Source organism: Mobula hypostoma, chromosome 3 (genome assembly GCF_963921235.1).
Source record: "Mobula hypostoma chromosome 3, sMobHyp1.1, whole genome shotgun sequence".
Classification (NCBI taxonomy): Eukaryota; Metazoa; Chordata; class Chondrichthyes; order Myliobatiformes; family Myliobatidae; genus Mobula; species Mobula hypostoma.
In genome coordinates, this window is record NC_086099.1 from 72,988,470 (window position 1) to 73,014,470 (window position 26,001).

Below are 26,001 nucleotides of genomic sequence, written 5' to 3' on the forward strand. Positions count from 1 at the left end.
CCAAAAAGCCCGGAGACAGGCTGTGAGCTCAAAATCAGCTCCATTTCTTGCCCATCTCACCAATCCAAATGTCAAGGAAGATTGAAATCAACAAGGACGAGCAGATGCCAAGCCGGCGTTCAGCGCTGTCTAACTGAGTGTGACTGGTCTCTCCCTTTCCCTCTCACTTGCTGTTCCTGGAGGAAGGTGTCTGGAATCTGTCTCTCCTCTCTATCTCACTCGATGCTGCTGGAGTCCTGGGTCTTTGGCAAAGCTTAATTGATATGGTTTGTGGATTGGTCTCTGTAGTTATTTTGTTTGCTTTTGATCAGGGCAAACTGGCTCTACGGCTTACAGATAACAAATGAAACAGTGCTGGATTGAAGTGAACTGAGCTGAACTGAATATGGCTGGACTCTTTCAATGATTTTGTGGTTTGGTGTTATTTTTCACTAGATTTTTGCCGTTTGCATGACTTGTTCCTTTTTTTTGCATGTTGGCAGTTTGATGTTTTTCTATGAATGTGTTTCAACATTTTCTGTGTTTTGTGACTGTCTTTGGGGAGACAAATCTCAGGATTATATACATACTTTGATACTAAATGTACTTTGAATTTGAATTGAATTGAGTATTTAGAATGAAAATTGAAAAATCACATACTTTTGATTTTATTGATTAATTGAAGGATATAATGAAATACAGTGCAACAAAGTAAACCTTTCATGTTTTGTAAACTTTTTTTTGTCTGTTTTTATTCTAAATGTGTGCAACAAAGGCTATGTGCACGGGAACATTTCAGTTATCGCGCGGCTTAGATGGAACAGTGCCCGCCACCCATCGATGCCAGGAGTAACTTACTGCATCCAATTAATCTTCCAGTATGTCTTTGCAATACTAGAAGAAACTAATGCACCTGATGGAATCCAAGAAGTTGACATGGATAATATGCAAACACTGCACAGATAGGTGCAGGGGTCAGGATTAAACCCAAATGGCCAGGACAGTGTATCAATATTGAATGAATTTAACATCAAAGTTTCAAAATAAATTTATTATTGAACTACTTATATGTCACAGTACACTTCCCTGAAATTTATTTTCTTGTGGGCATTCAGGTACATACAAAAGAAACACAATATAATCAATGAAAAACTGCTCCCAAAGACAGACAAACAACCAATGTGCAAATACAAAAACCAGAGAAGCAAAATAATTAGAATAAATAAATTAGCGACAAATAAACTGTCCTTGTCAGATCTCATCACCTCTCTCCGTTACTGGATCTTGGACTTCTTGACAGTAGGGCAACAGTGAGTCCATGCAGAAATACCTCCACCTCTTTCATGCCGAGCACCACTGCTCAGCCCACTGCTTTTCACGCCGCTGTTGCATGACTGCACTGCTAGATGCAGTTCAAACTGAATCATCCAGTTCGCTGATGACACAGCAGTGGGTGGCCTCAGCAACAATGACAACAAGATGGCATTCAGAGAGGAGGCAGAGTGGCTGATAGAATTGTGCAAGCACAACAACTTGAGTCTCAACTTGAACAAGACAAAACAGATTATTGTGGACTTTAGCAAGGTGCGGGCTGACCACGCTTCACTGCACATAAATGACTCCTCTGTGGAGAGAGTTAAGAGCACTCGATTTCTGGGAGTGCACATAAGAGTCAATATCACCTGATTCCTCAACACCTCCTCTTTGATCAAGAAAGCACAGCAGTGTCTCCAGTGAGCGAGCTTCAATCCCCCCGCCCCTTCTAACCAGGAGCACTATCAAGAACGTCCTGTCCAGCAGCATCACCATGTGGTACGCCAATTCCAAGGCATCTGACAGCAAAGAATTGTGAGGACTGCTGAGAGGATTATTGGAGTCTCTCTTCCATCTATCAGATATCAGGTATTTATCAGGAGTGCTGCGTATGCAGGCCCCTTGGCATTGTCAATGATACCTCCCTTCCATTCAACAATCTTTTTGACCCCCTAGCATCAGCTAGGAAGTACCATAGCATTAAGATCAGAAACGTTAGGATGGAAATTAGTTTCTTCCCCCAGGCCAATAGACTACTGAACTACCCAGGTCTCATCACACCTGAAGTCTAGTACTATTTACATTTTAACTAGTACTGTAAATGCATCTTATTATTTGTTAATTTATTTATGTACTATTACTTTATGCGTTGTGTCTGTAACTCTTATGCACTGTGTTGTGCACCTTGGTCCAGAGGAACATTGCTTCATTTAGCAACACGTGTATGGTTGAATGACAACAAACTGAATTTGAACTTGAACACTGAGAAGATGAGCTGTAGTGTCCTTGAAAGTGAGTCCATAATTTGTGGAATCAGTTCAGTGTTGGCATAAGTGAAGTTATCCACCCTGGTTCAGGAGCCTGATGGTTGAGGGGTGATAGCTATTCCTGAACCTGGTGGTGCGGGCCCTAAGGCTCCTGTATCTCTTTCCTGACAGCAGCAGTAAAAAGGGAGCATGACTTGAATGGTAGGGGCCCTTGGTGATGGATACTGCTTTCTGGCAATGGTGCTCCTTGTAGATATGCTCAATGGTGAGGAGGGCTTTACCTGTGATGGACTGGGCTGTATCCATCACTTTTTGTAGACCTTTACATTCAAGGGCATTGGTATTCCATACCAGGCCACGATGTAATCAGTTTCATCAGTTGACTTAGTTTAGTTTAAATTTAAGATTAACTTAGTTCAATTGGAGCAAAAAGTTTGTTATTGTATAAAAAACAGCAGCTCATCGCTGTCTGCATGTCTATTATTATTTATCCATCATTATTTTGAATATTTCTGCACAAATTTTTCCACTTTTCAGAGAGAACCAGAATTGATTCTGTGAAGCAGCCTGATGACCTTTCATCAGAACTGACCTGAATATTTCTAAGGATTCATTTGGATTTCCAGATTCTTCAGGTTTTGTTTTGCTTTTCGTTATCTCTCAATTTTTTCTGCTTTGGGGAGTCAACCTCAATTCTACAGTAATCCGAGTTCCATTCCCAAAGGCTTCATACCATTTACTGATCTAGTTGCAATATTCCTTTAATGGCTAAACCAGACTGTTTTCAAGCTTTATCAGAACATTTGCTCTCTTGTAATCTTCAACACAAGAGATTCTGCAGATGCTGGAAATCCAGAGTAAAACATCGGGTCTCAGCCCAAAACGTCAACCATTTATTCCCCTGCAAAGATGCTGCCTGAGCTGCTGAGTTCCTCCACCATTTTGTGCATGCCTCTCTTGTAATCTATATCAGTTTATGAAGCTTAGGTTTCATACGTTTTTGTAAAATTGTTTCCTTGATCTGTTTGTCACATCCACGACAAACATTCAGCTCCTATACTCATTGTAGAATGAGAAAATAATTCTCTACTGGTCACTTCACTCAGTTCCCCATTTCATTGAGATGCATTTTTTGCAATTTGTATTGACCTACATGATCAGCACTGACCCAATAATCTCCTGACCTGAACTAAACTCACTAAAACCCTCAACTGTGTTTGGTTGTCAGCCATTGACAGCTCTGCAGACTAACCCAAACTCAATTCCCTATCCCCCAATGACAGACCACCTTTTTCACCCCTTAAGAATGAATTAAAATGATCAACTACCTTCCACATTCCACTAACATTCCAGCAAACCAAAGTTTCTAGGTTTCATAGCTGCTATTACTCATCCATGCTCAAAATGTGCCTTTGGGTTGTTATTGGACTTTTAGTGGGATAGAGATGTGTTGGGTTCCTGGGATTGTAAATCATTAAAATTAGCAATTCAAGACAACAAAACCATAAAATATGGAAACAAGGCACTAGTGTTTACTTCCGGTGGAATGGGATTATATTAAATGTGAAACTTGGCTATACTGCACTTGGAGGACCACACATAATTTAAACCTCCACATTAGAAAAAAGAATGTAGTGGCACAGGAGAGTGTGCAAAAATGATAATTCCAGAGCTATACAAGAAACTACTGCTCTTTACTCTCAAACAGTGAAGGATAAGGAAAAGCAGCATCACTTGATGGATGTCTTTTGAAATGAAGAAGAGGTTTGTGATAGGTTGAAAGAGGATGTCCTCAGCAAGGTTATGGGGAAGATCTAAAACTAGAATTCATAATTTTAATATAGTCATTAATCATTCTAGTTAAAAAAACAGGAGGGTCAACTTTTCTCAGAGGCTAGTGAGGTATGGAAATCACTGACAACCTGTCAATAACATAACGGGGAGATAGATAAGGTTATCAGTGAGATAATGAAAGAAGGGGCTCATATGGGAAATAAGCATTAACATTGATCTGATTGGAAAAGTGGCCTGTTCTGTGCTTTAAACTACAGTGGATTCCGGTTAATTGGGACACATCGAGACCAATATATTTTGGCCCAACTATCTTTATACAATGCTATCAAAGACTTAATCTTCCAAATCTTCATTTTCAGTGTAACTTTCAAGATGATTGTCAATACTTTAACAATCTTTATAGGTGCTAACTTGTTGAAGTTTTGAAATCATTTCATTTTCACTCCCAGCCGCTTCTGGCATCTCCAAGCCCAAATGTTTGAAACCACAGTGAGCAAAATAGTTTGAAGTTGTCTTGTTGCTTATTTCTCACCAACTATCAGTGACAAAAATCACTGCTTTTTGAACACAAACACGTGCAACTGATGCTATTTAAAAACTGTTTGCTCTAAGCATGGTGTAGCATCTAACAACCACGTAAGTACGTGTGACTGACACTAGTTAGAACCTATTTGGTAACAGTCTCCAGTCTCAATTAAGCGGCGGTGTCTTAAGTAAAAGAAGGAAATCCTGGTAATTTTCTCGAATAGCTTTGTTTTTTATGAGTTGCGCCAAATCAGTTGCTGCCCAAATTAACCAATGGCCCAATCAACTGGAATCCACTACATATGCAATTCTCAGCCAGTATCCTATAAGTGCTAATGGGATTCAACTTGCCTACTGTACAATGTTGCTAATCAGTTCCCAGTGGGAAACATTTGCATGCTTCTGGACATGGATGAATAGGAGTTAATTTGAGGGTTATTGTAAGTTTTACATCTGTGACCTTCACAACATCCTTGTGGCTCAGATTTATTTTAGATTGGTTCAGCTCCTGCCAGAAGAAAAAAACATCTGATCGCCCATGCATATAATTGTTGCTGTACTGGGTATCAGTGGAGTGACCCTTTTAGGAAAAGTCAATTAACAATAAAAATGTTGCAAGCTTGCAATAAACATATCTGCAGGCAGAGATTATACAAGTTTAAATCTCAAATCATCATGGTAAACTTACTACAAAAAAATAGGGAGCAGTGATTTATACTACATTTGGGCTTTTCTCTTTTCAGTCTGGTGAATAGAAGCTTCAAGCCAAAGATCTATTTGAGCCTTTATTATACATTTAATCTGAGGTTGGAGTTGCATCCAAAAAATCGGATGATTCATATCCACGTGTAATAGAAAAGAGCTTCATTATGACAGCGGTGATGCAGATGCGAGAAAGATCTAATATGTATGTTTTTGGTAGGTTCGCACAAAATGTGAACACAAAGCATCTTATTGAATCAATCATGAATGCTGGTGCACATTTACTCTACTGAACTACTGAAAAAGATGGAGAGCATGACTAACATCACACAAAAAAAACCACAAAGGGGAGACATTCTGTGTGCGAGAGAATTATCAAATGCTCCCATTTAAAACAACCACATCTGATATCTGCAGCCATGGACACTGCAGAAAGTAATTGAAAGAACTAGGAATCTTAAAATCTAGCATACTCAGGATTCCAGAACTGAGCAAGAGAGTGCAGCAGGTGGAAGCTGAGGGAATGCCTTTGTTGCCTCAGGATACATGGCTGCTGGGGCAGACTGAAGGTAAAGTGGAAGAGCAGGGCTTAAGTTCTCCACCATCATCCTGGTGGCAGTGCACATTCCACCCTGGCAAACATCAAGCTAACACTGGAGAAGCTGAGCTTAATGGTCAGCAGTCATGAGGTAACTCAGCCCGAAGCCTTGACCATTGTTGCAGGGACTTAAATCAGACTAGCTTGAAGAGATCTCTAGCAAACTATTACCAACAGAAGGAGAGGCACAAATACTCCATCTGCCTGCCTTAGAAAACATACCAAGATTTCCCAATCCAGACTCACAGGATGGGCCATGCAGTTTGCAGTCTGCTGCAGTCAGAATATTCCACCTGTTAGAAAAGGGCAGCAATCACACTCATGCCCAAGAAGAGCAAGGTGAGCTACCTCCATGACTACTGACTGGTAGTGCTCACATCTACTGTGATGAATAACTTTGAGAAGTTGGTTACATCTAGAATTAACTCCTGTCTGAACAAGAACCTGACCTGCTGCAATTTGCCTATTAGTGCAACATGTCTACAGTGAATGCAATCTCTTTGGCTCTATACTTGGCTTTGGAGCACCTTGACAAGTAAAGTAAAACATAAGTCGGACTGCTGTTTATCAATTACAGACAAACACCATCATCAATACAGGCTAATCTACAAGTTTCAAAGCTGGGGCCCCTGAACATCCCTCTGCAACTGGTTTCTCAACTTCCTTATCAGGAGACCACCGTCAGTGCAGATCAGTACTAACATCTCATCCTCAAAATGCCGGACATATTCAGAAGGCCAGGCAGCATCTATGAAAAAGACAACAGTCGCCATTATGGGCCAAGACCCTTCAGCAGGAAGCAGGAAGTCCTGCTGAAGGGTCTCGGCCCAAAACATCGACTGTACTCTTTTCTATAGATGCTGCCTGGCCTGCTGACTTCCTCCAGCATTTTGTGTGTGTCGCCTGGATTTCTAGCATCTGCAGATTTTCTCTTGTTTGTAACATCTCATCTTTGCTGACAATCAACTCAAGGACGCGTGCTTAGCCCACTGTTCAACTCTCTCTGCTCTCACGACTCTGTGACTAGACGCAGCATAAATGTCTTTTATAAATTTTCCAGTGACACCACTGTTGTTGACAATACCTCAGATGGTGATGGACAGGCATACAACTGTAAGATAAATTGACTGGTTGAGTGGTGTCTTAGCAACAACCTTGTACTCGCTGTCAGCAAGACAGAGAATTGATTCTGGACTTCAGGAAGGAGAAATCGGGAGAACACACATCCATCTTCAGTGAAGGGTTACTGGTGGAAAGGATGAGCAGCATCAAGTTCCTTCATGTCAACATCTCACAGAATCCAGCTTGGGCCCAGCATACTGATGCAATCATGAAGACAGCACTTCAGTAACTATACTGATCAGGAGTTTGTGTTGTTTTGTATTTCACCAAAGAGTCTAGCAAATTTCTATAGATTCTTACTGGTTGCATCCAAGAAGGCAGGTTTCATTGGTGCCCCTAGATCAGGGATTTTGTGCTGTCTAATGTTTTGATCTTCAAGCATGCTTTGTTTGAAGTCTCCAATGTGCAGGAATGAAAGAGTGCTGAGGGTTATAAACTTAGCCAGCTCCATCTTGAGCATAACGCTCCCCACCATTATGGGCATCTTCAACAGGTGAAGCCTCAAGAACACAGAATCCATCATTCAGATCTCAGATCTGGACATGACCTTCTCAGGATATAACCATTAAGGAGAAGGTACAGGAGACTGAAGACCAACACTCAACATTTTAGGAACAGTTTCTTCCTGTTTACCATCAGGCTCCTGAATATTCCATGAAACCACAAACATACCTCATTATTCCTTTTTTCCGTTATTTATTTGTTTTTGTACCTTCTTGTCATTTTTATGTACTTTGTATGCATTGCACTGTACTGCTGCCATGAAACAACAAACTTCACAATGTATATCAGTAATAATAAATCTGATTTAACTCTGACTAATCCATCAGTTATGCAAAATATATATATATGAACAACTTAGAACAAAAAACGTGCTATGCAGGAAGACGGGATGCTATCAAAACTGGTTGATACATCAACGTCACAAACAAGAGCCCCGATGAAGGGTTCTGACCCGAAATGTCAACTGTTTACTCTTTTACATAGATCCTGGCTGGCCTGCTCAGTTCCTCCAGCATTTTGTGTGCATCATACATCATCTTTCTGGGTAGTTTTGGAAAGAGCAAAAAGGGGATTGCAGGACTGGCTTTGAAACAGGTGCCGTCATTTAATAAAATATTGCATGATGAAATTTGATGTTTACCTTTCAAGTACTACTTATTCTTTTTTTAATGTTTGTCATTGTTTTACTAAAACTTACTGAAACAATGAGCTTTCAATGACACTACTGAACATTATTAATGCAATAAATAGATGGATCAAAGCTTGGACTCAATTTTTTTGGTATCAAACCAAATATGATGGAGGGCAAAGCAAAATGTATTTTAATGTCAAGAAAGTATTTTCCCGAAATCGAAGTTTCCAATGGAGTTGTTAATCAATGTAAATTATATGTTTTTTATTATTACTATCATTTTAAAATTATGTTTTTTTTTCTGTCTTTCAGGTGATCTCATGACAGAGCCCAGAGCCGAGTATCAGTTTCAGAAGTTTGGCTTTAACTTGCTTGGACCACAGCTTGCAAGTATTTCACTGTAGGTCAATTATTAGGGTTTGAGTAACCTTGTCATCAGTTGAACTGCTTCCCATTAGACTTGAAAATTAATCTCACTCCCATGGGACTTACTGATTTAAAACTAATTATACATTTAAATGCAGGATGTTCTATTAACTCTGAAAATCTGCCTAAATGCTGTAATAGATCAAATCCAAGCATGACTCTATCATTTTCAGAAATGTCCATCCAGAAGTACTTTTGCCCAACAATGTTTTAAATGTGAATATGATTGTATATTTTACATGACTGTGGGCTGAGGTCACATTGTCTTTGGCATATACCACATTATTCTGGGAGCAGGTAGTGAAATCTGAAATTAGCCATGATGTTGAATAGACTTTGATACTGATCTGGTTGGAGGTTAGTGTAACTATTTTACTAATGCAGGGAAAAGATTAACTATTTTCCCAGGGAATTCTAATGATCTCTTGCTGGTACTACTATGGGAGATTTTAAGAATCCCCTTTGGAGATTGACACCACTTGCATACACCCTCCATGAAAACTCTTTCATGGAAGACTTTTTGGATCTAATACATGTCCAAAGTAAAAACCTTTCAGTTTCTTGCTAATTGCTCTTGAGAAAGCCTGGAAAAAAAAAACTTTAAACGCTGAAACATAGGAATATGTTTTTCAATAATGTAATTGAACTTGTTTTCCATCATACATTTAGAGCACTTTTTCTGTACTTTATCTGTTGCTTTCTACTGCAACTTGATACAGTGGAATGGTTTCCTAGGGCATTTCAGAGGGCAATCATGGTAGTCTAGCTGACATGTAATGCTACTACAGTGCCAGTGATCGGGGATCAAAGTTTAATTCCCATCCCTATCTGTCTTTCCACAAACAAGAGAAAATCTGCAGATGCTAGAAATCAAAGTAATACACACAAAATGCTAGAAGGACAATGCAGGCCAAGCTGCATGAACGGAAAAGAGTAAACAGTCAAATTTTTGGCCTGAAACCCTTCATCAGGACTGGAAAAAGCTGAGAAGTCAGAGCAAGAAGGTGAGGGAGGGGAGAAAAAAGTACAAGATAGTAGGTGATAGATGAAACCAGAAGAGAGGGAGGGGTGAATTAACGAGCTGGGAAGTCAATTGGTGAAAGGCCTGGAGAAGGGGGAATCTGATAGGAGAAGACAGAAGGTCATGGAAGAAAGGGAGGGGGAAGTTGCGCCAGAGGAAGATGATGGGCAGGTAAGGAGATAAGGTGAGAGAGGGAAATGGGAATGGGGAATGAGGAAGGAAGTGGGAGGGGGGAGCAATTACCAGAAGTCTAAGAAATCGATGTCCAGGCCAACAGGTTGGAGGCTACCCAAATGGAATATAAGGTGTTGCTACTCCAGACTGAATGTGGGCTCTTTGCAGCAGTAGAGGAGTCCATGGACTGACATGTCAGAATGGAAAAGGGAAGTAGAATTGAAATAGGTGGCCTCCGGGAGACGCCGACTTTTCTGGGAGACGGAGCATAGTTGCTTGGCAACGTGGTCTCCCAATATGCATCAACTCTCACTGATAGCACCACACTGAGGCCACACTGGTAGCACCGGATACAATAGATGACCACAACAGACTCACAGGTAAAGTGTCGCCTCACCTGGAAGGACTGTGTTTGAGGTCCTGGGTGGGCGTGAGGGAGGAGGTGTAGGGGCAGGTGTGGCACTTGTTCTGCTTGCAAGGATAAGTGCCAGGAGGGAGATCACTGGGGAGGGATGAATGGACAATGGAGCCACATCTCTATGGAAAGCAGAATGTGGGGGGTGGGGGAAGGAACGTTGTGCTTGGTTGTGGGATTCCATTGGAGATGGCAGAATTTATAGAGAATTATATGCTGGGTGTGGAGGCTGATGGGGAGGTAGGTGAGCCCATCTGTGGTGGTGTTGGTGGATAGGGTGAGGGCAGACGTGTGCTAAGTAAAAGAGATGCGGGTGAGTGCAGCATTGATGGTGGAAGAAAAGAAGCCCCTTTTTTTGAAGAATGCGGACATCTCATTAGTTCTGGAGTGAAAAGACTCATCCTGAGAGCAGATATGGTGGTGACGGGGGAATTGAGAGAAGGGGATGGCATTTTCACAAGTAACATGGTGGGAAGAGGTTAGAACAGGTAGCTGTGAGAATCGGTGGATTTATAAAAAATATCAGTAGATAAACTGTTGCCAGAGATACAGAGAGATCGAAAAGGAGAGGAAGGTGTCAGAAGTGAATGTCTGTCTTTGGAATCTTTCCTTCACATTCCAAAGACCTACGGGTTAGTAAATTGTGGGCATACTCTGTTGATGTTGGAAGCATGGCAACATTTGTGGGCTGCCCCCCCAGCACATAATCAGAGAGTATAGGTTGTTGACGCAAATGACACATTTCACTGTAAGTGTCGATGCTTCAATAAATATGTGACAGATAAGCTAATTTTAATCTTTAAGTCAGAGTCATCCATATTGTGGTGAGTTATCTACATGTCAGACCAAGTATGGTAGCAGATCACTATCTTTAAGGGAAGTTATCAAAACAAGAGAGTTTTACCACATCAACAGTTTCCGGTCAACTCTAATAAAAGTGAGCATTTTGTTAAAAATATATTTAATTAACTGAATTTATGTACCCGAAGTATAGTGGTGCAATGTGAATTCTGCATTATTCCATGTCTCACATAATAGGCCACTAATATATCCACTGTACAAATTTTTCCATCCAGAGAAGAGCTAATCTCAGATTTCGCACTGATGTAGATGAAGGAGAGGGCTCAGCAATAAGGTTGTGAGTCCAGTGATGAGAACAATAGGAGAGTGGAATGCGGAGAGGTAAAAGAAGAAGTTCATTTTTGAAGGCTACATGCTGCAAAGATAGTTAACAAGATGATTTTATGAGTTAAATGGTGCTGTTAATTTCTTTATTTTTACTTTAATGCCAATGAAATGTAGTGATAATGTTTTCTATTTTCAATTGTGAATGGTTTTTCATTAATATTTTCTGTCAGTAATAGGAATTTGACCAATTAGGACATAATCATTATAACACCTTTCTGAAGTGAGTAAAGAATACTTAGCTAGTAAAGTAACTCCTTAGAAAATTTTCTGTGGAGAGGGAGAAGTTGAAGGCAATTGAGCACAGCGACAGATCTATAAAGACTGTTTTTTATTTAAACAATTGTTGATTTAACCTGCACATTTCATTTGAATAATTAAGACCCATTGGTAGAGCGGCAACTACATTGATCTCAACTCAATCCATGGGTTATAGAAAAGTAAAACACAGTAGATAATTGAAGTCTGAACTTAAAGCAGAAAATGCTAGGTTATTCAATAGCATCTGTGTAGAGACAATGCTTCAATCAATGATCTTCCTGACATTTTAATCCATCTGAAATTGTGCTCTTCATTTTCCCTTAATCCCAATGTACATTCTGAACAAATTAACCCATTGTTAATCTTAGGTAGTTAGCTTTGAGTTTTGTCAAGGTGTCATTGCCTCCACTGACATTCTGCAGACCAAAGGGACTACAGATGCTAGAATCTGGATCATCACATCAAGTGCTGATGGAACTTAATGGGTCAGGTAGCATTTATGGAAATGATGGATGTTTAACATTTCAGATCAAGACACCATCTGGATAGAAAAGAAAGAGGGGGGGATGCCAGTATAAAAAGGTGGAGGGAAGAGGTGGCTCACGGGTCATAGGTGGATCCAGATGAGATGGGGGGTGGTGATTATTGGGAGATAACGATGATAATAATGTCAGAAGCTAGGAGGCAGTAGATGGAAGAGCTGAGGATGATGGAATCTGACAGTACAGGACTGTGGGTCATTTTCTCTCTTCTCCGAATCCAACTGGCCCCCCTCACCATATGACTTTCTCCTCTTTTACCCTCTCCCTTTCTATCTACATATCATCTAAAAGGAGATAATAGAATAATTAATATAAGGTTCCTTCCTTCATTTAGTTTCCACCAGATGGGGAGAGTTAGTGCAAATCATGGATTCCCAACCTTTTTTATACCATCGACAATGCCATCAAACAAGGGGTCCGTGGACCCAGGTTGCGAACCCCTGATGTAAACCAAGATCAATGTCCACCCTGGTTCTTCAAGAGTACTGAAAGTGTTATATTCTGTGCATAGGCTCGGTCTTCCACCAGATGGTATACATAAAAACAATGAAAATAGACACGGATGTGGTGACATGCTTCATTTACAAGATAAGTTAGACATAAGGAGAAGGAAAATTTCTAATTTAACATATTTTGATTGATGGTTGTGCAGCAACCTTTAGCGTAACGCAGCTGTTCAGACCTTCCTCAGATGTTTTTTCTCATTATCTATTTGTCAAAAGTCAGAACTGCTTTCTCTCTTGTTTATTAATCTGCATCCTTCTGTTTATAGTTCAAGTGGAAGAGTCCATCTCTTGTCCTAACTTATCACAGGTATATTGAAAAGTTCATTGTTATCATATTATTATTTCAGACATTGTTTTAACAAGTCACAATTAACAAATACAGCACATACTTGAACTGTATTGTGATAGGTGAATTAAATATATTATGACAAAATATTATATAATGGAAAAAAAAGTCCTACACTATTCTTCTTTGTGTCTGATGTATGTTCATCATTCCAAACAATAAGATCTCCCAGAATGAGTTTAACTTCCTAATTGTTTCAGTGGTGAAACTACGTGTGCAAATCATAAAATTGCTAGAAAAGTAGTTTAAGGTTGAAATATTTTCCTCTGTAAGTGTCTTGTTTGGGATGACCTTTGACAGCAAAAGACACTGGAAAAGGTTAAGTACAAATCATTTGAGCTGCTATATCTTACTTTGATATGTTATTGAGATAATTGGGTCAGTATCTTCATGTCACGTGCTCCAAAATTACAGAAAGGGTCAACAAATAATTAAAACTTAGAGAATAAAAGTAAAGGATCAAATCTGTGCTGAGGTTCGAAAATTTAAGAAGTTGTTTTAAACCCCTTAAAATTCTGAGAATGAAAGCTGCTTATCTTTCAAGTATCAATTTCATTTTAAGAAAGTGGCTTCACTTTGGCAGAAAGGCTATGCAAGCTGGTGCAGAGTGAAGAGTTCTACAAAACAGTAAGAGTTGATAAAATAAAGGCTTGTGATTGTAGAGAGACTTAAAATCTGGAAGCTGCAACGAAGTGATTGTTTACAGGATAGTGAATTTTCCTTATGCCTTATTCATGAATATGATCCTCCTGCAAGGTAAAGTTTAAGGGACATGTCTCAAAATTATAATCTATTGAGGGGCAGTTTCTCTTCAGCCAAACTGAATTTCTATTGGTTTGGTTGGCAGTCTTCCATCTATCTGAGATGATGCATTCGCAACTTTCAAACTGATTGAGTAAATAAGCAGATTCTGAAAGCGAAGGAGGAGGAGAACAAGTAGGAGGTGATAGGCGAGTGAGGAGAAGGAGTAAGAGTGGGGCCAGAACGGGGAATTGAAGAAGAGGAAAGAGGGACGGGGAGAAATTACAAGAAGTTGGAGAAATCGATGGAAATCCCATCAGGTTGGAGTCTACCAAATCGGAATATGAGGTGTTGTTCCTGCAATCTGAGAGTGGCCTCACCGTGGCCGTAGAGACAGAAAAATAGAAAAAGGGAATAAAGTTATCAGACATGCATCAAGTGACTTTAAGGATTGGATTGAAGTTGGAGGCAAAGTTAGAAATGGATCATTCACTTGATCCATTTCAGACACCTCCATCCCCTTTCTTTACCTTTCTGTCTCTATCTCTGGGGACAAACTGTCTATTTTATAAACTCTGATGGCTATCTTGACTACACCTCTTTCCATCCTGTCTTCTGTAAAAATGTCATTCTGTTTTCTCAGTTCCTTCATCTCTGCCACATCAGCTCCAGGGTGAGGTCTTGTATCTGCAGAATCTCTCGTGTTTATAATCTGCTTGAGGAACAGCATCTGTGAGTAGGAGAAGAGGGGAGGACATGTTGACATTTTGTGTTGAAACCTTGTATCCAGGGTAAGAAGATACTTAGTATAAAAACAGAAAATATTATTATTAACTATTAAGAAGGTAAAGAGAATTCCATCTGTCGACTGAAGAGAACCAAAATTATTTATGGTCGAAAGAATGGTTAGGGATTGAAACCTTTTTGGGAAATACAATAATAGTTCTTTGGTTAGACTTAAAGAAGACATAAATAGCATCATCTGTTTCCTTAGTATATTTTCAATTATAGTTGCACTGCCGGTGATGGTGGTAGAGGTGGATACAATAGGGTCTTTTAAGAGACTCTTAGGTACGTGGAGCTTAGAAAAATACAGGGCTATGTGGTAGGGAAATTCTAGGCAGTTTCTAGAGTGGGTTACATGGTCGGCATAACATTGTGGGCCAAAGGGCCTGTAATGTGCTTTACATTTCCATGTTCTATGATCTGTATCCCAGGCAGAAAATCCGGGAAAAATCCAGACAGTCAATGAAAGCTGAATTCTGCCAAAGATATAGCAGGTGTTTGATGGAAGAAATACAGCCACTTTCTCTTTGAACTATTCAAAGAAAGTACATTTTCATTTACTCTGTAGTGGAACAATGGAAGTACGGTGGTTTACTACTGATGGTTGCAAATATTATGTAGTACTTGTGTAATAGAATGTTAGTTTTGGAATATAAGCAGGGCTCTAAATAGGGATAGAAGCTAATGAAAAAAATTGCAGGATAAGCTATTCAAAATAGAATTAGGAAACAAAGAGACAAAGAAACAAACATTATTTTGAACATTTCATCATCTTACGATGTGGTAAAACATTTCATAGATAATAGAAAACTCACTCTTTGAAATGGAGGGAAGCAGAGTATTGATTCTATGCATGGCAAGGTTCCTACAGATCCTGATGGATGAATATATCAAAAGTTGTAACACCAGTTCCGCCATTGCCAGCTCTCAGTAAAGATACTTTGAATTATTTGTTTTAAATTTTCCAAGCTTAACTCCTACATGCCAAAAATAGCTCTTAAATAACTCTTTCTGAGCCTTTCAGATTAGTTTGAAATAATCTTACTAATGCACTGTGCAGCTGCTACTAATGTTCATAGCATGCGGGGAAGCCGTGGTAGTGTAGCAGTCAACGTGACAATATTACGACTCAGGGTGTTCTGAAGTTCTGATATCAATTCTGGTGGCATCTGTAAAGGGTTTGTATCTTCTCCCTGTGACCATGTAGGTTTCGTCCTGGTGCTCATGTTTCCTTCCACAGTCCAAAGACAGACCAGACCATTCAGTAGGTTAATTGGTCATTGTAAATTGTACTGTGACTAGGCTAGTGTTAAACATGTCGGTTGCTAGGCAGTGTGGCTTATTCGGCCAGAAGGGCCTGTTTCACACTGTACTTCTAAATACATTTATACCCTGTGTATCTCTGCTTGTGACAACAGTGAATTGAACTAGTTGTTCCTAGAGATGTCATGGATTAATATAGTCCTTACCTTTTGCCTGGCTTGATGGGATGAGATAACCTCTTAGCTATGGAAGTTGAACTTATGGATATAGGATTGTCGCAGGTATGCGATGTGGAATGAAAGATCAGTCATAGTCTCATTTAATGACAGATCAGCCAGGAGAGGAGAGAAGCTCACTTCTGTGTTCATATCTTATTTTCTTATGATATCACAACATTCAATGAGATTTCAATTTTGTCGAATCTCATTGGATCTGCTTTGTGTTGCTCTGGAATGAAATTCAGTGTACTGTTCTTAATTTTGTGATGAAATATTAGTGCCAAGTAGTTGAGCTTTGGATAATGGTGCTAAGCTCTGGTCTCCTGAAGAAGAGTCTGTCAATTTGAAAGTTTTCAACTTCCAGGTGTGTAGGATACCCACGAAAAGTTTGTATAAAGTACATTCAATTTAAAAATTGGAGATCATTCAAACCTGATAGATTAATAGATCAAAAAGAAATTATTGAAAAGGTCATGCATTTTAACAGAAGACAATCTGTTAAAAGGCAAACTGGCTTTTTTGGACTGCAGTTTTGTGACTAAAGTCCTTCAGCAGATTTTTCCATAGGCATGCCATTTTGCTTCAGGACTGAGTAGTGGATTTCTTCACTGTAGGAACTGGTTGAAATTCCTAAGGACAGAACTTCAACAAGACATTTACTTATCACTGACTTCATGCACATGCTACCCAAGGACCAGTTTTAGAACAGGGTCATGATCTTGCTTCCAGGAACTATGGCTGTTTGATACATGTTAAAAATAGGAGCAAGCTGAAAGTTTCTTCTTTGAATTCAGCAATGTGAATGAAGCATTTAATAAGCTAGTCAATAGTGCTAATAGTGCCCAGATATTATTAATAACTGGCTGACGAACACACCAAGATTAGTTCCAACTCTTTATTTAACGCTTATTTATACATGGAGAAAAACTGCATGATATTTTTAGACAACACGCATCAAAGTTGCCGGTGAACGCAGCAGGCCAGGCAGCATCTCTAGGAAGAGGTACAGTCGACGTTTCAGGCCGAGACCCTTCGTCAGGACACGAAGGGTCTCAGCTTGAAACGTCGACTGTACCTCTTCCTAGAGATGCTGCCTGGCCTACTGCGTTCACCGGCAACTTTGATGTGTGTGGCTTGAATTTCCAGCATCTGCAGAATTCCTGTTGTTTATGACATTTTTAGATCCAATTTAATAATTAATTCAAGTTAAGCTGCTCATGTTCAAAGAGGCAAACTTCATTGTTGAAAGATTTTGCATTTCTGTTGCAATCAGTAAAAAAGTACAATCCCAATACATGGTTTTAAATGCAAGTTTTACAACCTTGGCTTTCGGGAAGTAACACAAATGAGTCAGGTCACAACAGGAATTATGACAAAAAGGTATTTATTAAATTAAAGTTAAGGTAAGAGGAAAAAGGGTGATGTATGCTGCAGATTGGGAGAGAGAGAGAATGGGAGTGGGGGTGGCCTTGTTTTTAAGCTGTTCCCAGCAGGTGCCAGCGATGGAAGGGAAATTGCAGGTGTCCCAGGGAACTGCAACACTAGAGGAAACACAGGCCAGGAAATGTACAGGACATAACAGTAAGAACAATTGTATTTTGTTGTGGAAACAGAATCATCTTCTATGTTGTTGCATTGATCATTCTGAATTTAAGTATAAGATTAATTTCATTTCCATTCTTTTTTGAGACCTTGGTCTCAATACTTCCTTGTGCAATTGGTTCTTGGATTTCCTCATTTGCAGACCCCAGTCAGTTCAGATTGGCAACAACATTTCCTCCATGATCTCCATCAGAACTGGGACCCTACAAGGCTGTGTGCTTTGTCTCCTGCTCTACTCGCTTTACACTCATGACTGTGTGGCTAAGCACAGCTCCAATGCCATATTCCGGTTTGCCAATGACACCACTGTCATGGGCCGAATCGAAGGTGGTGATGAATTAGAATGGGGGAGGGGAGATTGAAAGTCTGGCTGAGTGGTGTCATGACAACAACCTCTTATTCAATGTCAGCAAGACTAAGGAGTTGACTATGGACTTTAGGAGAAGGAGACCAGAAGTCCATGAGCCAATCCTCATCAGAGAATCAGAGATGGAGAGGGTTAGCAACTTTAAACTCCAAGGTGTTTTTTTCTTTGGAGGACCTGTCCTGGGCCCAGCATGTAAGTGCAATCACAAAGAAAGCATGACAGCACCTCTACTTCCTTAGGAACTCGCAGAGATTTGTCATGACTTCTGAAAACTTCGTCAAACTTCTGTAGATGTCCAGTGGAGACTATATTCACTGGCTGCATCAGAGCCTGGTATGGAAAGACCAATGTCCTTGAATTGAAAATCCTACAAAATGTAGCAGATCCAGCCCAGTCTATCACCGGTAAAGCCCTCCCCACCATTGAGCACATCTACATGGAGTGGTGTTGCAGAAAAGCAGCTTCTATCAGCAGGGACCCCCGCCACCCAGGGCATGCTCTCTTCCCACTGATGCCATCAGGAAGAAGGTACAGGAGCCTCAGGACTCTCACTACCAGTTCCATGAACAATTAATACCCCTCAACCATCAGGCTCTTGAATCCAAGTGGATAACTTGGATTCACCCCTTATGCAGCTGGTTCATGGATTTTCTCAGTTGCAGACCTCAGTCAGTTCAGATTGGTAAAAACGTCTCTTCCACAATCTTCATCTGCACAGGTGCACCACAGGGCTGCATGCTTAGCCTTCTGCTTTACTCATTTTACACCTATGACTGTGTGGCTAAGTACAGCTCCAACACCATATTCAAGTTCACAGATGACACCACTGTTGTGGGCCATATCAAAGATGCTGGTGAATCAGTATACAGGAGGGAGATTGAAAATTTGGCTGAGTGGTGTCATAATAACAACCTCTCACTCAATGTCAGCAAGACCAATGAAATAATTGTAGGCTTCAGGAGAGGGAAAGCAGAGGTCCATGAGCCTGTAATCATCGGAGGATCAGAGGTGGAGAGGGTCAGTGACTTCAAATCCCTGGGTGCAACTCTCTCCGAGGACCTGTCCTGGACCCCTCATATAAATATAATTGCAAAGAAAGCACTGCAGCACCTTTACTTCCTTAGGAGGCTGTGGAGATTTGGAAGATCCTCAAATATGTTGATAAACATATATAGATGTGTAGTGGGAAGTGTATTGACTGGCTGTGTTATGGCCTGGTATGGAAACACCAATTTCTTTCAGTAGAAAATCCTACAAAAAGTAATGGATTTGGCACAGAACATAATGGATGAAGGCCTCCCAACCATTGAGCACATTTATATCAACTTCTGTCAAAGGAAAGCAGCATCTATCTTCAAAGATCCTCACCACCCAGGACATGCTCTTTTCTTGCTGCTGCCATCAGGAAGAACTCACAAGTGACTCAGAACTTGCACCACCCAGCCTGAAGGATACTTACTACCACTCAACCATCAGGCTCTTGAACAAAAGAGGATAATTACACTCATCTATTGACACAACTAATGATCTCACTTTAAGGACTCTTTATCTGTTTATTACATGTACTTGTTATTTATTGTCATTTATTTATAGTTGCATTTTAACAGTTTTTGTCTGCTATGGTCTTGCTCTTTCACTGATCCTGTTTATAGTTATTATTCTATAGATTTATTGAATATGCCCGTAGGAGAAAGAATCTCTGGGTTGTATGTGGTGACACGTATGTACTCTGATAAGAAATTTTACTTTAAACTTTGAAATTCACTCAACTTTCACTTGCCCATCATTGAAATGTTTCCACAACCAATAAACTCACTTCAAAGGATTTTCATCTCATTCTCAATATCTATCTATCTATTTATTTATTTATTTATTTATTTCTTCTATTTGCATTTGCACAGTTTGTTGGCTACTGCACTCTGGTTGAATGCCCTAATTAGGTGGCCCTTCATTGATTCTTAATTATTATTAATCTATAGATTTATTGAGTATGCCCACAATTAATGAATCTCTGGGTTGTATATGGTGACATGTATGTACTTTGATAATAAAATTTACTTTGGACTCTGAACTTTTTTGCCATTCTCACCTACATATCATCACATATGTGGTTCCAAATAAATCATTATTTCTTTTTTAAATATATCCCAAAGTAATGCAGAATACTTGACCAATATTGTTCCACATATGCTAATTCAAAAATGAAATGTGTCAATTTCTAACAGTGTCAAACATTGAATTAAGATGCTGGAGCAGAGGAGAAATGGGTAGAGAAAGAAATAACTGTCTGTTATTGTTTTTAAGGAAATACATGGAACTTCTTTTTTGGATATTATTTAAAATATTAATGTAAACTTTAACAGAGCATTGAGCAGCAAAGTTATAATAAATTACTTCAAAATGGGATAACCTAGCCCCAGAATTGTATGCAGTTGAAGACATTCATGTAGCAAAATATTAGTATTACTGCAAGAGAACTACAAGGAGAATTCAATGTGATAAAGCTAAGATGTGAACTGTTTATTAATGAAGATAAAGATCAAAATTTAAACAAAATTCAGTCTGAATTAATGCTCCAAAACAATCTTTATTCATTAGCTCTAAATTAAGCTCAACACTTAGAAAATATTTTGACTTTCTAAATTGTGACGATGAAAGGTTGGCAGCATGCACATGAAGATGTTTTTTGTTTTGCATTATTATCACATTCTTCCCACTGAATTAAATATTTTAGCATGAAGCATAGTTATGTTGCAAGTACTGAATATTTAGTGGATTAAATATTATTTACCAACAAATAACAAAAGATATGCTTAATGATACCTTGCATGTGATTTCTTCTGAATTTGTTTGTTAATATGTTTTATTCCCATGGATGCATTTGCTTTAGTCAGTGATTCAAATCAAAGTGTGTATATTAAGAACAAAATCATATTTTTACTATGAATTATGCACAGACCTGTATTTGAAACTATATTTTCAGATGCAGAGTTCTCCCAATATTATGAAGCATTTGGTACAAGTTAGAGAAACTGAAGATCTCTTTGTTTAATCATTCAATTAATATTCATGATACAAGGGAAGAGGAAAAATCAGTTTCAGACTTCAGCTTAAGTGTGTTTTCCAAGTAGGAAACTATCCTCACAAGAACTGAAAGAAAGAAATTCCTATACTTAATTTTTCTTTAAATTGTGAGTGGCTTTGCCAAGTTATTTCACATTCAGATTAAAAAGCATTTGTTCCTTTGACTTCCTGCAAGATTGTCAGATTGTAAATTGTCAGGTACTGATCTGATATCAATAAATGACTTCTGACATCAAAGCAGAAGTCTTGGTACATACTGCACACCAAAGACATCGGAAGGAAATCTTCAAGAGAGAATTTAGGGAGTTAGGTAGAAAGCTGAAAAATAAGACCTCCAGGGTGGTAACCTCTGAATTGCTGCCTGTGCAATGTGTCAGTGAGGGTAAAAATAGGACGAGATAGTAGGTGAATATATGGCTGAGAAACTGATTTAGGGGCAGAGCTTCAGATTTCTGGATCACTGGGATCTCTTCTAGGGATGGTATGACCTGTACAAAAGGGATAGGTTACACCTGAACCCAAGGGGGACCAATATCCTTGCTGGCAAGGTTGCTAGAGCTGCTGGGGAGGGTTTAAACTAATTTGGCAGTGAGAGGGGAACTGGAATGATAGGGCTGAGGAGGGGTCAGTTTGTATCCAACTACAGTTTGTAGACGCAGTGCACAGTGAGACTGTCAGAAAGCACAGGCAGAAGATAGGGTAAAATTGCAGTTAGTGGGATGAATTGCAGTGTAATGATGAGAGCACTGGTAAGGACTTACTTGGAGTATTGTGAGTGGTTTTGGACTCCTTGTCTTAGAAAGGACATTCTGAAATCAGAGAGGGTTCAAAGAAGGTTCACAAAAAATATTCTAAGTTTGAATGGCTTGTCATATGAAGAGCATTTGATGGCTCTGGGCATCAGACGAATGAGGAGTGACCTAACTGAAACCTATCAAATAGTGAAAGACCTTGACAGAGTGGATGTGAAGAGGATGTTTTCTATGGTGGGAGAGTCTAAGACGAGAGGACACAGCCTCAGAATAGAGGAGCACCCTTTTAGAACGGAGATGAGGAGGAATTTAGTTAGTGAGTAGTAAGTCTGTGGCTTGCATTGCCACATGCAGCTGTGGAGACCAAGTCTTTATGTATATTTAAATGAGAGGTTGATAGATTCTGGATTGGTCAGGGCATGAAGGGATATGGGGGAAAGCAGGAGATTGGGGCAGCTATGAAGGATTTATACTTGAATGTATGCAGTACACAGAATAAGGTAAAAGATCTTATAGTGCAGATTGGTAGGTATGACTTTGTGGGCATCATGAATTATGGCTGAAAGTTGAGAGCTTAACATCCAAGGACACACATTGTATCAAAAGGGCAGGCAGGTAGGCAGAGGCGGGTGAGGTGGCTCTGTTAGTCAAAACATGAAATCAAATCCTTAGAAAGAAGTGATATAGGGTTGGAAGGTGTAGGATCTTTGAGGTTAGAGATAAGAAACTTCAAGGGTAAATATCCTGATGGGAGTTATATATAGGCCTCTGAATAGTAGACAGGATATGAGCTACAGATTAGAATGGGAATTAGAAAACACATGTCGAAAGGGCAACATTATGATTGTCATGTGGGATTTCAGCATGCAGGTAGTTTGGAAAAATCAGGTTGGTGCTGGATCCCAAGAGCGAATCCCTACAAGATGGCTTTTTAGGGCTGCTTGTGTTTGAGCCCTCTAGGGGAAAGGTGTTATGTAATGAAATTGATTTGATTAGGGAGCTTAAGGTAAAGAAACCCTTTTGAGACAATAATCATAATATGATGGATGTCACCCTGTAATTAGAGAGGGAAAAGCTAAATTCAGGTGTATCAATATTACAGTGGAATAGAGGAATTATAGAGTCATGAGAGAGGCATTGGCCACAGTTGATTGGAAGGGGACACATGTAGGGATGATGACAGAACAGCAGTGGCTGTAGTTTCTGGGAGCGATTCAGAAGACGCAGGATAGATACATCCCAAAGAAGAAGTTTTCTAAACTGACGCTGACTAGGATGTCAAAAACAACATAAAAGCAAAAGAGATGGCCTATAATAGAGCAAAAATTAGTGGACAGTTAGAGGATTGGGAAGCTTTTAAAAACCAATCTAAGGCAACTAAAAAAGCCATAAGGAGGGATAAGAAGAAGTACGAAGGGAAGCTAGCCAATAATATTCAAGAGAACACAAAGTTTTTTTCAGGTATATAAAGGGTAGCCAAGAACCATGAGTAGTTATCAGACCATTGAATAATGATGTTGTTGAGGTAATAATGGAGGAAAATGAAATGGCGGACAAACTAAATGCATTGTGCATGTGTCTTCACTGTGGAAGACACTAGCAGTGTGCTGGAAGTTCAAGAGTGTCTGAGGCAGAAATATGAAATTGCTAGGGAAGCTGAAAGGTCTAAAGGTGGGTAAGTCACCTGGACCAGATGGACTACCACTCAAAGAAGTGGCTAGGAAGATCATGGAGTTATTGATAATGATCTTTCAAGAATCACTAGATTCTGGCATAGTTCTGGAAAATTGGATAATTGCAAATGTCACTCCATTCTTCAAGAAAGGAGGGAGGCAGAAGAGAGGAAATTATAGGCCAGTTAGCCTGACGTCAGTGTTTGGGAAGATGTTGGGAGTTGATTATTAAGGATGAGATCTCAGGGTAATTGGAGACTTATGATAAAATTGGCTAAAGTCAGTATGATTTCCTTAAGGGAAAATCTTGCCTGATGAATTTGTTGGAATTCTTTGAGGAAATTACAAGTAGGATAGACAAAGGAGAATTGATGGATGTTGTATACTTGGATTTTCAGAAGGCCTTTGACAAAATGCTATACATGAGGCTGCTTAACAAGTTAAGAGCCCATGGTATTATTGGAGTGATCCCTGCATGGATAGAGAATTGGATGATTGGCAGGAGGCAAAAAGTGTGAAGAAAAGGGAGCCTTTACGAGTTAGCTGTCACAGGCTAGTGGTTGTTCCACACTGGTCAGTGTTGGGACCTTTTATGTTATATGTCAATAAATTTAATGATGGAATTGATGGCTTTCTGGCCAGGTTTATGTGTGATGCAAAGGTAGGTGGAGGGGCAAGTAGTGTTGAGGAATAAGGAGGCTGCAGAAGGATTAAGACAGATTAGGAGAATGGGCAAAGAAGTGGCAGATGGAACACAGTGTCTGGGAGTGTATGGTCATGCATTTTTGTGGAAGGAGCAAAAGCGTAGACCATTTTAAAAACAGGCAGAAAATTCAAAAATCCGAGGTGCAATGGGACTTGGGAGTCCTTGTGCAGGATTCTCTAAAGGTTAACTTGCAGGCTGAGCTTGTGGTGAGAAAGGCGAATGCAATGTTAGTACACATTTTGAGAGGACTAGATTATAAAAGCAAGGATGTAATGCTGAGGCTTTATAAGGCATTGGTGAAGCCTCACTTGGAGTATTGTGAGCAACACTGGGCCCCTTATCTAAGAAATGATGTGTTGACATTGGAGAGGGTCCAGAAGACATCCACAAGAAAGATTCCAGGAATGAAAGGGTTATCATATGAGGAGCGTTTGATGGTTGTGGCCTTTACTCACTGGAATTTAGAAGAATGGGGGGAGGGGTGGGGGGAGTCTCAATGAAACCTATTGAAAGTTGAAAGACCTAGATAGAGTGGATGTGGAGAAGATGTTTCCTATGGTGGGGTAGTCCAGCACCAAAGAGCACAGCCTCAGAATATTGACATGTCCATTTAGAATGAATGAATGAATGAATGAGGAGGAATTTCTTCAGCCAGAAGGTGGCAAATCTGTGGAATTTGTTCTAACAGGTGGCTGTGGAGGCTAGGGCGTTGAGTATATTAAGGTGGAGGTTGATAGGTTCTTGACTAATCCGGATATAAAAGGTTATGGAGAGAAGGAAAGAGATTGGGGTTGAGGGAAAATGAATCAGCAATGGTAAAATGGCAGAGTAGACTCAATGTGCCGAATGACCTAATTCTTCTCCTATTTCTTATGGTTTCACTTTCTTAAATTAACAGATGTATGTGTTATCATGGCAGTGTCTAACTTGGAGGTAAACCTGGATTCAACTGTTCATAACCTTTCAGGAATTTATGCCACTGTGGAGGGAGAGGTTGTGGAAAATACTCTGATAAGTTACAGTTCTCCAAAAGATATTGCAAGCGGATCCAAGGTATGTCAGTGAGAGTGGAGAAGTATATTAAATCCAGTAGTGGAGAATGCAAGCTCAGGTACAATGTACTGCATGGTTAATCAGTCCGAGAGTTGTTATTGGAACTACAGTTATCTGAGTCTGTAATGACTTTGTCATCGCATTTCTGATTTGGCCTTTTCAAAAATAAGCATGCTTCATTAACTACTTCTGATCAAAATATGTATTTTATTTGTCTTGCAATACAACAGGATATTAAATCAAAATCAATATCAGCAACCTGCTGGACCATAAATAATCAGGGTGTGTTAGTCTTAAAAAAGGTTACCCATTTACAGTATCAAAATGATACTAATGGAGAGATTAGAGTATAGAGTTTCATTTACTTTGTTTAGAACTAACAACATCTAAAAGAGAAGTCACAGCTGAAGAAGTAAGTAATTCCACTGAATGAAATGAACACAGAGGCAAATGAGAACGTACAGTTAGATGGGAGAACCGAGAAAGAAGAACAGGACAGTGCTGCATAGGTGCTTGAGTGCATGAATGTAACCTGTAATTGAATGAGATCATGCTGATCCTTAAATCAAGACCTACTTTCCTTCTGACTTCCGAAGCTTTTGAGTCCCTTGGTATCCCAAATGTATTGATCTTGGAATTTGCAGTGCTCAATAGGTGAGCAACCATAGCTCACAGGTTTGAGAAAAATAAAATATGCACGATTTGCTGAGGGCAGAGTTTTTGCT